The sequence below is a fragment of the Schistosoma haematobium genome, chromosome 1 (assembly GCF_000699445.3).
Source record: "Schistosoma haematobium chromosome 1, whole genome shotgun sequence".
Taxonomy (NCBI): domain Eukaryota; kingdom Metazoa; phylum Platyhelminthes; class Trematoda; order Strigeidida; family Schistosomatidae; genus Schistosoma; species Schistosoma haematobium.
Genome location: NC_067196.1, coordinates 39,478,770 through 39,492,310, shown reverse-complemented (window position 1 = coordinate 39,492,310; position 13,541 = coordinate 39,478,770). Strand labels below are relative to the sequence as shown.

Sequence of the window (13,541 nt, the reverse complement as noted above, 5' to 3'; positions counted from 1 at the left end):
AAGTCAGATCCTTCTGAACTACCAGCTTATCATCGTGGTTACAAACTTCTCTATCAGGTTCCACAATGTCAGTAGAGCAATAAATCAGATTATACATAATGAAGGAGGTCATCTATGTGAATTGATAACTGAAGAGTTTTTAGTGCTGGACTCTGAAGGATCCAACCAGGATATTTGATAGCTTGAGAATAATCTAAGTTTACGCGTACCATAAAATGCTGATTATTTAGATATGAAGTAAGTTAGTCTACCACCAGTGACTTGGTATCTTACATTTTGAGCGACGTATATTATTGAGCCTATCAATGGCATTTGGGAGTCAATCTACATTGAGTCAACCTTACTTTTACGATCGGGGATAGCTGTTCACTTGTCCACGCAGAACAACAGTTTGATTATACAAGATTTACTCTTCCCGAACCCGTGTCTTTGGTGTGAAGAAAAGCTTTATGGAAAACAACTAGTCATTTAGAACATCGTTTATCAAAGACTCCATAACGTTTGAGGGTATTTAATGAAGTACTACTGCTTGGTAGCTTTAAGGTTCAGTGAGTCGGTTTTCTCTGAAAATTAGTGTAATGTGAGCCAGCATCCAATTTGACAGGACAGTGCGTCGGTTGAGGGAATGCAAGAACATCATACTAAGCCGTTTTGCCAATATCTAGATCAGTTATATCAGTATGGAAGTGTTATATCCGAGTTGAGATTAAGTTACAGGTAACTTCCGAGGACTATTCATGGACTAATATTCTTATTGTATAACTACTCAACAATTACACCATGTATATTTATATTCCTTTTATGACAAGCTTTATTTTGACCTATAATTTATTATTGTACGATTTACGGTTCTTAAGTTATGTTCAGTTTACTAACTACTGCCTCCCACATTCACAGCCACTTTTTGGGCTTATTTGTGTACAAATATTATTTCCTATTTTATGGTACGTTGCGGTCTGTGTGATTGATATATAAACTAAGTATGCTTGAAATAAACGATCTGCTCTGATTCTGGTCTGATCTGCTCTGATTCGGAAGCTGGTATCTTGTTCTGGACTCAAGTGGAAGGGCTCGTAGGACATAGGACCAATAAGGACACTAAACTGTCATTGGTTGGCCTAGTGCGAAGATTCGTATAAGTCGTATTCGGATTGGTCGATAGGTCGCGTGGTAGCAAAACAAGACATCCAAGGTCATAACAATTGGCGACGGGGTGGAGAAAAGTTTTGAACCCTCAACTTCAAGGTCATAACAACTGGCGACGGGGATTTTGGTGGCAACAAAGAAATAATAATAATACAAGTGGTGACTCAGATTTTGGAAATAAATTAGCTGTATAATTGCCGGTGATTTTTGGAGCTAATATTATTGGCAACAAAAAAAAAATGTCGATTTCTTTCGAACAGTTGCGGTTAATATTACAGCACCAGCAGAAGATGTTTGCCTTGCAACAAGAGCTATTTATAACAGTTTTGGGCAGACTTTGCATTCAAGCAGAAAATAAGAAATCTATATATCATGCAGATAATGGTGCAGCAATGGACAATTCAGAAGCATATCCTGTGGAGGATTCACATCCCCTTATACCTGAATCAGAACGTAATATTTGTAACGTATCCGGCTCACAGCAAGAAAATACTGTTCTAAATGCTCATGAAGTTGTGACAATACCAGATGATCAAGAACCAGATCCTGTAGATGAAGCCCAGAGTCCAGAATTGAATGAAACGCTACTGGTTCTGTCTAGCTCTGAAAATAAACTCCAGCTCGAACAAAATTGTGATCCACGTGCTATTAGTCGAGAAAGCTGTGGGGACTCGTATTCAGAAAATAACTGGAGCAACACGATGAACCCAATTGTACCAGATGTTACTCGAAATCACCGGAAGACAGAAATTGATATTGAGTCGACTTATCCGATTTCTAATGACAATGTACCAAATATTGGTTCTCAGAATAATACATATAATTTTAATGAAACTTCTTATAACAATGAAGAAAATATGTCGGCTGTTTCAAATGATGGTCAAAAATCTAATTTAATTTTGTTAGGCGTTGACTTTCTTAATGACTCATTATCTACTAACGAGATTCATAATGAATTTGGAAGTAATGACCTCAAGTCGATGGTCGTTCATCATCATCTAGTCATTTTTAGTGGATTCTCCAGTCAATACAAGAAACATGGTTTAAATAAAGTCCTACTGGTTGTAATTTGGAGCCATAAGGACCCAACATTATTTCGAGGAGGAGGAGAATGTCGAGGAATTTAAAGTCACATAATTCTTTTTTTTAATCAGAATCTAAAGTTGGAATTTTCAAAAAAAAAAGGGGGGAGGTGTTATATCCGAGTTGAGATTAAGTTACAGGTAACTTCCGAGGACTATTCATGGACTAATATTCTTATTGTATAACTACTCAACAATTACACTATGTATATTTATATCCCTCTTATGACAAGCTTTATTTTGACCTATAATTTATTATTGTACGATTTACGGTTCTTAAGTTATGTTCAGTTTACTAACTACTGCCTCCCACATTCACAGCCACTTTTTGGGCTTATTTGTGTACAAATATTATTTCCTATTTTATGGTACGTTGCGGTCTGTGTGATTGATATATAAACTAAGTATGCTTGAAATAAACGATCTGCTCTGATTCTGGTCTGATCTGCTCTGATTCGGAAGCTGGTATCTTGTTCTGGACTCAAGTGGAAGGGCTCGTAGGACATAGGACCAATAAGGACACTAAACTGCCCACACCGGTTGAACGTCATTGGTTGGCCTAGTGCGAAGATTCGTATAAGTCGTATTCGGATTGGTCGATAGGTCGCGTGGTAGCAAAACAAGACATCCAAGGTCATAACAATTGGCGACGGGGATTTTGGCAAAAACAAAATAATTGGGAGACGCAAGGTCATAACAGGAAGCATGAACCATATCTGGAGTAAGAGGAGTGTCCTCGTTTAAATGCTTCAGTTTCTGATAATAACAATAATATATTTCTGACAGAGCAGGTACATGTCACTTTTTTCAGGCATGGTCAATAATTCACAAAATTGACTTGCATGTAAGTTGCTTCTCAAGTACAAGTGAAATAGGTTCAACTGATAGAGAGAGAGTCAAATTTAGAATCCAGTAGGTTGTTCATCAAAATTGAAAGTACATCGAAAGAGGGTAAAATATCAAGAAACGCTAATGTCTATACCTTTTATTATCTGTCATTTCTTCTTTTCTCTCTTTTGTCCATCTAGTGCCAGCCTCTAGGTCATAGTGTTGTAGCGTGGTGTCGAGTCGGGATTGACTATGAACACCGCTACCAAAAATCACGTGCCAAGTAAATCAGAAGGCGAGGGTTGAACGTAACCAAGTAAATCCATAAGATCCCCGAGAAGCCAAATATCAGAAGGCAATTAACGGACCAAATCGAGATATATATTCGCTGGCGATCTCGTGGTATCGAAAGGATACCGAGATCGTGCCAGAATACAAGCTTGGTTACAGAACGTAACCGAATTCGCGCGAAGTCACAATCAAAGGTGTGTCTATATGAATGGAAGCACAAAATAGCTGTCATTAGCACAGTCAAACAAAAGCACATTAAAACAAACACTGGTACAGTTAGTTATGATAGTAATTGTTTTTATTAAACCAGTCGTGTTCTCCTGATAAATGTGAGTCACTACAGGAGCCCCCCGCTAGAAAGGGTTTACACTTTCGATAAATAGCGGTTTAAATCGTGGGACTGATCGGCTGACGAGCGATTGTAGGACGGAAGAATTGGCGAACAGGAAAGCGATCTTTGATCGTCGAGTTGCCAACGAAGTTCGTTTTCGGAGAACGGTACCAGGAGCGATGTGCTGTATTTGTTGCTTGAGTTGGCATGCTACACGAGAGTGGTTTGTATCCAGAATCTGAAGATTGCGTTCGTATGGAATGCGGACCAGAAACGTTGCAGACGTAGGACGAAACCACGTTGAGCCAAAAGACCAGAAGCGACCGCAACGACCAAGTTCGAGACCAAGCGTATGCCAAGCGTTCGAAACCAATATATCGACTGAGTGCGTTGACAAGAGCGTGGGTGGCCAATCCAGCTTTCGCCAAAGTTGACTGAAGTCGACGGAACCAAACGGAGATGGTCGATGGCGTGGGCTCAGGAAACAAAAAGAAAATCAAAAAGAGAAGAGTGTAGCATGCGTGTAGTATAGGAATAATCCTACACCGTATCGGTTGTTGACTGTGCGACTAGTCACGGAAGCGTACGGGCAACCTTACTCGGCGACCGGAACGTGAGACGGTAGTCTCGTTCGTATCTCGTGAGCCTGCAATCTCATCCGAGGTCAGAGGCGGCGTGGTCTGCTGATCTGGACGTGAGACTATCGTCTCGTCCGTAGACGGTGCAGATGACGCGTGCTGTTGACCGGGACGTGAGAATGAGGTCTGAGATGTATCTAGCGTGGGACCTGAAGAAGATTTAAGGATCCCGCTAGTAGGTTTGATAGGTCTAGCATTGAATCTCAGGTTACCAGATAGGGCACTGTCATCGACGTGTGCTGGTTTGAGACGATCAACGCTGACGATCTCGACGCGTCCATATCGATCAACCTTGAAGGTCTTTGCGTGACGAGCGATCACGTGAAAAGGGCCTTCGTAAGGTTGTTGCAAAGGTTTGCGTACCGAATCTACTCGTACAAAAACATGTGGACAGGTAGATAACTCTCGAGGGGGAGCGACCTGTCGATGTTGTATTCGAGTTGACACCGGAGACAGCGTTCACATAAATGCAGACAGTCGACGGACGTTGTCTGATTTACCGAAATCATGTCTGCTCCGTGGTGTGAAGAATTCCCCGGGCAGACGCAATGTCGTGCCGTATACAAGTTCAAGGGCGGAACATTGGATATCTGCCTTTAAACTCGTTCTGATACCTAAAAGAACGAGCGGTAAGGTTTAGTACCAGTCGTCGTTTTCGTGTGCTCGAAGAGCACTTTTAAGTTGACGGTGAAACCTTTCAACTAAACCGTTTGAAGCTGAATGGTAGGCGGTAGTGCGTATGCGTTCCGTACCAAGCAACCGAGTAAGTGAGGAGAATAGTGCGGCCTCAAATTGTTGTCCTCGGTCAGTCGTAACAGTCGAGGGACAACCATATACAGCTATCCATCGTTCTACGAAGCGGTGAGCAACTGTCTCCGCCGTGATAGACGTGATGGGTTTAGCTTTGGGCCATCTGGTGAAGCGGTCGATGCACGTGAGTATGTAGTGGCATTGGACAACAACCACACAATCCACAAAGCTGTGAACACGAGACTACTCAGAAAATAGATATTCAATATTTAACGCGGAGAAATACTTAACGATGGAGAAGGCGCGAACAATGAATTGAATGGGCTGGAGTTGATCGAGTGGCATGGCTCGGCCATGCAGGCGTGGTCTCTGCTGAATGTTACCTTATATCTTCTATTCATATTAAATATATTGTTCTTTCTCTAGCCTAACCTTGTTCTACATCATGTATTGGTAATTGATATGATACAGTGAGTTGGTGTAGTCGATGGTGTGACTTCCACGTAAGATCTTATAGATTAGGCAGTTATATCATGACAAATCTACAAATTTAGGATTAGGTCTATTATTACAGCAGTACTAATATCATAGTAGACCATAGTTCTACAAGTATGTGATCATACCCGTGCGATGGTGGCAGTGGTCCTACAATGTCTAAGTGAACGTGATCGAAGCGAGCATCAGGCGTAGCGAATGTACCGAGGGGGGCGACTACGTGCCTGTGCACTTTTGATCGTTGACATTGTAAGCATTGCTTCGCCCACATACGAACATCTTTATTCATGGACGGCCAGACATATCGTGCAGCGATGAGGCGTAAAGTAGCTGCGATACCTGGGTGAGATAATCCATGCAGAGCATCGAATACGAGACGGCGATAAGCAGAGGGTACGATGGGTCGAGGAAGACCGGTAGACGTATCACATAGAATGGTGCCAGAAGTCGTGGCTAGAGGTACTTCCTGATACTGAAGGGACGTTGAGTGTGGTGCTTTTGTACAACTGGGATCGTTTGCTTGGGCAGCGGCCATAGCAGGAAGATCGAGCACCGGCAGAGTAACTGCATTCGTTTGGATTCGTGATAGAGCATCGGCGACACAGTTCGACTTGCCTTGGATGTGACGAAGGTCTGACGTGAACTGGGAGATATAGTCCAAATGTCTGCACTCTCGTGGTGAGTAGCGGTCAGACTTGGTATGCAAAGTATACGTTAAGGGCTTATGGTCGGTGAATAAGATGAATTGACGTCCTTCTACTGCGTGCCGAAAATGTTTGATGGCGCAGTAGGCTGCTAGCAGCTCGCGACCAAAAGCGCTATATCTCGTCTCCGTGGTAGTAAGGCGTCGTGAGAAAAACTCGAGAGGTTGCCAACTACCGGAGATGTTTTATTGCATGACTGCTCCTATAGCAACATCGGATGCATCAACCGCTATACTAAGCGTGGCTGATGGATCAAGATGGTCGAGAAGAGTGGCTTGCGCAAGAGCCCTTTTGATTTCAGTGAATGCAGTACGTGCAGAATCGTTCATTTCCAATCTGCGTGGGTTGCCGCGTAGTAAGTCGGTTAGTGGTCGTAACCGTTCTGCCGCGTGTGGGATGAAACGACGGTAGAAGTTAACCAAACCGAGAAAAGCCTTCAGTTCCTTGAGTGAGGACGGTTCGTTGTACTCCTTTATTGCTTGCACTTTGTCCTCGCAAGGTAGAATACCCTCTTGCTTGATAACATGACCCAGAAATATTATTTCTCGTTTACCCAACTCGCATTTGTCTGGGTTAACTACTATTCCATTATCCGAAAGGCGTTGGAATAATAGCGTAAGATGTTGATAATGTTCATCTACGTTTGATGATGCGATTAGCAGGTCATCAATATAGACGTGAACAAAATTGAGGTCTCGTACAATGCTATCGATAAACCTTTGAAAAGTTTGAGCAGCATTCCGTAATCCAAATGGCATTCGTAGGAACTCAAACAGACCGAAAGGAGTCGTGATAGCAGTTTTTTCGATGTCTTCAAGAGCGACTGGGATCTGATGATATGCTCGTACCAGGTCGATCTTAGAAAAGATAGTCGTGCCCTTGAGCGATGCCGTGATGTCGTGTATGTGGGGGATGGGGTAGCTATCAAAGCGCGTAACTACGTTTAGAGCTCGGTAGTTGCCTCATGGTCTCCAACTAACCCCATCTTTTTTGCGCACCATGTGAAGAGGAGAGGCCCATGGACTGTGAGAAGGACGAATAATACCAGTAGCTAGTAAATTGTCAAACTCACGCTTAGCAAAAGCTAATTTGTCCGGTGCCAGTCGGCGAGGTCGTGCCGTGACTGGCGGTCCGCGGGTGACTATGTGGTGTACCACACGATTGGTCACCGATGGAAGCTCCTCGAGTGGTTGAGTGAGTACGGGGAATTTCTCGAATAAAGCGTGGAATTTATCGTCACGCGAGTTAAAAGTGCCGAGGATTCGGTACGCGTTCATGTGGGCTTTACAGCCCATGAATTTGCTGTTCGACGAAGTATCGATTAGCTGCAGCCTACGTGAATCGACAAGCAATTCATAGTGCTGTAGGAAATCGATACCTAGTATGGCTGTGGGAACATCAGCAATGATGAACGTCCACTGACAGCGTCGTCGGTTGTCCAGTTTGATCGCGAGTTGTTGTGTACCGTAGGTAGGAATGACTGAGCCATTCGCAGCGCGTAGTCGAAGCACTGTGGCTTGTGACTTGCTGCTACCTCGTGGTACGACAGAAACTTGGGCCCCAGTGTCTACTAGGAACCTAGCGTTTGTGCGGTAATCGTGCACATAGAATAGGCGACCAACCTGGGGAGAAGGGCCGGCGAGTACGGCCGCTTTTACTCGCCGGCGCTGGCGTTTCCCGCCTTGTATGAGCATGGTGCTCGACAACGGCGGGCGCCAGACCCGAAGGACCTATGGAACCAGCACCAACTGTCACTCGCTTCCGTAGCCGCCTTTCGGCGTGGCTTGGAAGATGCCCTTTTGGGCGAGTGGTGACGCGTTTGCGAGAACTTGAGCGAGCTCGGGGACGTAGGGTTGGGGTACGTTACAACGGTCTCGAAAACTAAGACGCGTGTGAATACACCCGTCCCTGTCGCCATGAGCTGAGGAATGACCGGCGTCCATGTCTACTTTACGACGTGCCGTCGAAGCAACTACATAGGTGTCTCTATTACTAGTCCTCGCCAAAATTTTGTCTGCTATGAGGGCTACCTGGTTAAGCGGTGAGTCCTCGAGCAGTGCCGTCACAGTAGGTTGGATATGAGCTGGTAGTGACTCGAGCCATAATTCCTTAACTATTTCCGAGTCAGATGCTGTTGGTCCTGCAAGAGATTGCAGGCGCGTGAGTTGGTGGCTTGGTTTAGCATCACACAGGGGGTGACGTGCTATTAATGTCCTCAATCGTTCCTCCCTCGATGGGAGGAAATGTCGGAGAATTGCCTCTTTGAGGCGATCATAAACATTAGGCACACTGGAATTGAGGATGACCTCACGTACAGCAACTAAATGGTCCCCGGGCAGCGATTCGAGAGCGAAGGCGTACTTTTGCCTTTGGCTCGTGATGCGACGAGTCTCGAACTGAGACTCTAATGCAGCAAACCAAACCTCTGGGTCGTGGGGGATGAATGATATGGGTCGAAAGTGAATGGCCTGTACGTCTGAGTCTATAACATTAATGGAATTCTTGTCGCTGTCCGTCATGTCGTGTATATTATATATTAAAAATTAATATGAAAATATACGACAGACGTGGATAGATAAACTATAGACTCACCGAATTGGCTTCTTTGGAAGATTTCACCAGAGGTTGAGGCGTGTTCCAAACTTTGGGATCACCAATTGTAGCGTGGTGTCGAGTCGGGATTGACTATGAACACCGCTACCAAAAAACACGTGCCAAGTAAATCAGAAGGCGAGGGTTGAACGTAACCAAGTAAATCCATAAGATCCCCGAGAAGCCAAATATCAGAAGGCAATTAACGGACCAAATCGAGATATATATTCGCTGGCGATCTCGTGGTATCGAAAGGATACCGAGATCGTGCCAGAATACAAGCTTGGTTACAGAACGTAACCGAATTCGCGCGAAGTCACAATCAAAGGTGTGTCTATATGAATGGAAGCACAAAATAGCTGTCATTAGCACAGTCAAACAAAAGCACATTAAAACAAACACTGGTACAGTTAGTTATGATAGTAATTGTTTTTATTAAACCAGTCGTGTTCTCGTGATAAATGTGAGTCACTACAGTGTAAAAGAACGAGTTATCATGCTATAAGTTCTCTTAGTAAAATGGCGAAGCCAGCATAAAATTGGAGACATGACTCTGATTGAAGGGCATGGGACAAAAATTTTAGTACGGCTGACTAATTTTCTAGTCTTTTATCATAAATATTTTGGAACAAACAAAATGTTCCGCCCCAAGAAGATTAGTGGACTGAGGTCATCACCCTCACCACCAATGTCAGTAACTCTACCCTCCCTCTTGGGCAGTACTCAGGTTCACTTCTGAGAGTTTAATTAAGTTGTAAGTGATCTCGTCTGTACGTAAGGGTTGGAAAGCCTAAAAAATATTGTCCTGCCATAAGGTCGGTGTCACCGTCGTTGTTGTTTGGATCAATAGGACCTAGCAACTATCAAACAAAAATCAATTTTGTTCAGGCAAAGAGAGGCTACATTATAGAATGAGCTTTTCGGATCGCACACAAATTTGGCTAGCTTTATTTGATGCCAAAGCCTTACCGAACCGCCTTTATGTGCTCGAGTTGAATAAAGTTGGTTAAAGCAGTAGCATATCTCAACAGATATGTGGTTTATATGACCATCATGTGCTTCCGTCACTAATATAAGTCTTTGAGTGTAGACTGTCTGACAATTGAGGAATTAGATGCGGTTGAACGTAGTGTATTAGACTTAGCGCGAAAGGAGGCGTATGGGGAAATGAGAGAGCCTGGCCTTCTGTAGAGAGCTGTATAACTGCAGAATGTGTGAGTAGATTTATAGTTATGCAAGCGTACTGATGTGAATTCTGTGCTTGCGACTGAAATACAATAGTTAGTTAGAAGAGCCATGGTTGAATGCATCCAGAGGTTTCTATACGTAACCAGATGAAGCTTGGTGGTCAACGTAAAGAAAAGAAAATACTGAAAATCCCTCCACAACATTTCATTGGACAGTATTGTTATTTATTTGTTTCCTACCCCTGTCTTGTATTTTAACCTTTATTCAGCTCTCTTTTGACAGCCCATTATGTTCTTCAGTCTTCTGAGTCTGACCTTTTATCCTTTCTAACTTCAAAAGGATAAGAATACACTGGAATATGTCCAGAGGTGATTCACGAAATCAGTTCGGGGACTAACATTTAAACATTGTGAAGGATACCTCAAATCACTGGACGTCAACCTGTCAGAGTATAGGCATCTCAGACGTGACCTAATGAATAAGCATCCTTAACATCCCTGAGACCACGCTAAATAGCTCAATCCGAATACAAATTTTAGAGACAACGCCTGAAATTTCAGAGTCACTGTTCCTCTGCTACTAGACATGGAAGTCCATTGAATAAAAACTTTTTTCCTTTCCTCAACCATATCAATCGTTTGAAGTGGTCGAGCTGAACCGTTTGAAGACTCTACGCCATTTCAACCTCAAGGACGTTGTAGATATTCGAGTTCTTATAATTTTAAGACCGATGCGATTGTTGGGATTAGGTTTTATGTAGTCTTGTTAACTGTATTTATTAGTGGTTAAGCAAAGTTTTGGATTTCAGTGTCAAACATATTCTAAACAAATAAGGACCTGTTGATGTAAAATATGAGAAAAACAACTAAATTTTCGAATGTACATCTGAGACCACTTGATGCGAGTGTCTAGGAATAGAAAAATGAACATCACTGCAGACCTGAGGCTGTTCTCTCAACACCGATATGTTTTAAATCGAGGACATTAGACGAAAACCAAGGGTGCTAGTTTTAGGGTGATGTAAAATTTATTCAGAGTCATTATTTTCCTAATAAAGTGATGAAAAGGTTTTGCTATGATTGGGGCTTTTAGTCTTTATCTCTTGCACTTATTAATAACTTGGTGATGAAGTCCATATTACTACTCTTAAGTGGTTTAATTTCCCCAAGTGCACTTCAATTGCTCTCAAATATCGTCCATTAATTATGGTCTCATTCAAGTTTCTGTTAATTGAAGAAGCTCTAATCGATGAAAACTTTAAAGGTATTGTAGTGTTTCATCAAAATATTTTAGGTCACCTGATCAATCGAATTTAGTTGTGATATCAAAAACTATATTCAAGTCAATCCGGTCCATGAGTTAATTTTCTGCGTATATGCACACCAGCGTACGGGTTGTAAAGCTTAACCACAAAAACGCCTGATCATTTTACGAAGATGAATTCCCTTGTTACACATCATTCAGATTTCAGTTACTGAAACGGTTGGGACGGCTATTTTCACTAACAGATTGTTCAGGAAATTCATGTTTTCTATCTTTGTGTTTCGTATAATGAATATTGTTCCCAGCCTCCATGATCAGCGCCATCCAATGTTTCTCTGTGTGCTTGTGACTAGGTGGATCCCTAAACTACATCCCAACAAGACTTATTGAGACCGTTTGATCAACAGCCCAGTATTCTTTGACAATTGACCAGCCATAATCAGAGAATAACAAGAGGAAACATTTAGTAGTATTTTGGCTTTTCTTATCTACTTCCTGCTCTTCAGCTTATCGGAAATAAGATCTAGGTTGTGTTAATTCAATACCTTACAAATATTTAAAAACCGTGACAGTAATTTGGGAAAGAATTTGATTCACAAAATTTCATACATGAAGCGCCAAAAAATGATATAACTCATGATTCGCGGTACTGTATTTCCTAACAACATATGTCTCTCAAGATTGAGTTTGACCATGTCTTGCTGAATATATTTTGTTTGGAAGCTAGTTGGTTTGGTAATATGAGTTTGTAGTAAGTGAAAAAATTGGCTATGCGGTGAACACATCTAGAATTCTAAGGGTTATAATAAGACATTTAACTTTAGTTTTGATTCCTATATCAGTTGAACTTCATTTGTTTCATGGAAGTGTCTATCGAACTTAGACTCTCCTCATGCCATCAACATCAAGCCTATTGGCATTTTAAGCAAAGCGGTTGTAGTTCAACATGTAAAAAAGCTGTTATTAGTATAATATTTTGCGTAATAGCTCTTGTACTATGTAATGTTCCTAATAAAGCTCTTAAATTTTAGGTGCGTTTTGTGCATGTGGATCAACCAGGGCTTAAGTGGTAAGCTTATCGTATCTAGAATTCTTCTGTGGTGAAACATCTTCTTTAATGTCAGTTTGCAGGAAATTCGGTCGAAATAATGGTTACTATTGGTTCATCGTTCTTCCCAAATGTAGCAAAAGCCTTATTTCCCGGAATTCACATATCTCTACAAATGGTGTTGAAATGACTAGAATGCAACAGCACTATGCTCTGTTAAATAAGAAATGCGAAGGTAATATGTTAGTTTACTTTTAACTAACACCATAATACGCGTCCCTATGTGTACTAATTAGACAGTTTGTCATTGATTAATAATTTAGTTACTTGAACTATATCCTGAATAGGGGAACATGTGAAAGGCATATTTACTTAGCAGATTTCCCTATTATATCACTTATTTTACACTGTTCTGGTTTGTGTCATACAGTATTTATTCCTCTAACGTGGTGCGATAATTTATCAGTCATGTAGCGTTTCACCTTCTAACTTCGTCTGAACAAAATTTGAGATAGTAGTCTTTTGAGACAACGAAACCTCAATACTATAACTTCGCCGTCTCTAAAAGCTTGATTATTTCAACGGAATGTTGATAATGACTGACATTTTATTACCAAAAGGTTTGTAAGGACAAAGAAAATTCAGCTGAAAATTTCTTCCCGACAAAATCATTTACTTAAGCTAAGCTCCGTATTGTCTTCTCAAGCCGGCCTACCATTCACGGATGTGCTAAGGATAGACTTCCGCTTTGGGCCACATCGATGTTCATCTACAAATTTACCTGCTCTTGTGGAGCAGGTTAAATTGTCCCCACAAAGCGACCACTTTCCAAACGTATCCGGCGTAGCTTTTACAAGGAGAATGCAACTCAGTCACCAGTTCAACACAGGAGCACCTAGTTATTTCTGGATACATCGCTCCAAAGGAGTGTTCTTTCAAAGTAATCTACACAATCAAAGGAACTGGATTGAAGGGAGGATGGATAAAAAACTTATGCACTGCTGAGGCGTTGGTGATCCACAAATCTAAGTCCGAACTCTGCGCACAAAAGCAATACGTCCAACTTCCCTTAGAATTTTTGATATACAAAATGCTTTGTCTGTATAGCTCATGATTTGCATAACCTCACAAGCACTGAATTTAAATTTTGGCCATCATGTATTATTCTGAACACTAAAGATTTGC

At 41.9% G+C, this 13,541-nt stretch overlaps 1 protein-coding gene across 1 annotated transcript in view; it reads left to right on the top strand.

Moving 5' to 3' along the window:
- The first annotated feature begins 10,711 nt into the window (after positions 1–10,711).
- The window catches only part of NT5DC3 (5'-nucleotidase domain-containing protein 3), a 36,349-nt gene continuing 33,519 nt past the window's right edge, over positions 10,712–13,541 (top strand). Inside the window, exon 1 of the mRNA XM_051218182.1 lies at positions 10,712–12,591. The gene's annotated coding sequence lies outside the window, so the exon portion shown is untranslated. The remainder of the gene's footprint in view (positions 12,592–13,541) is intronic.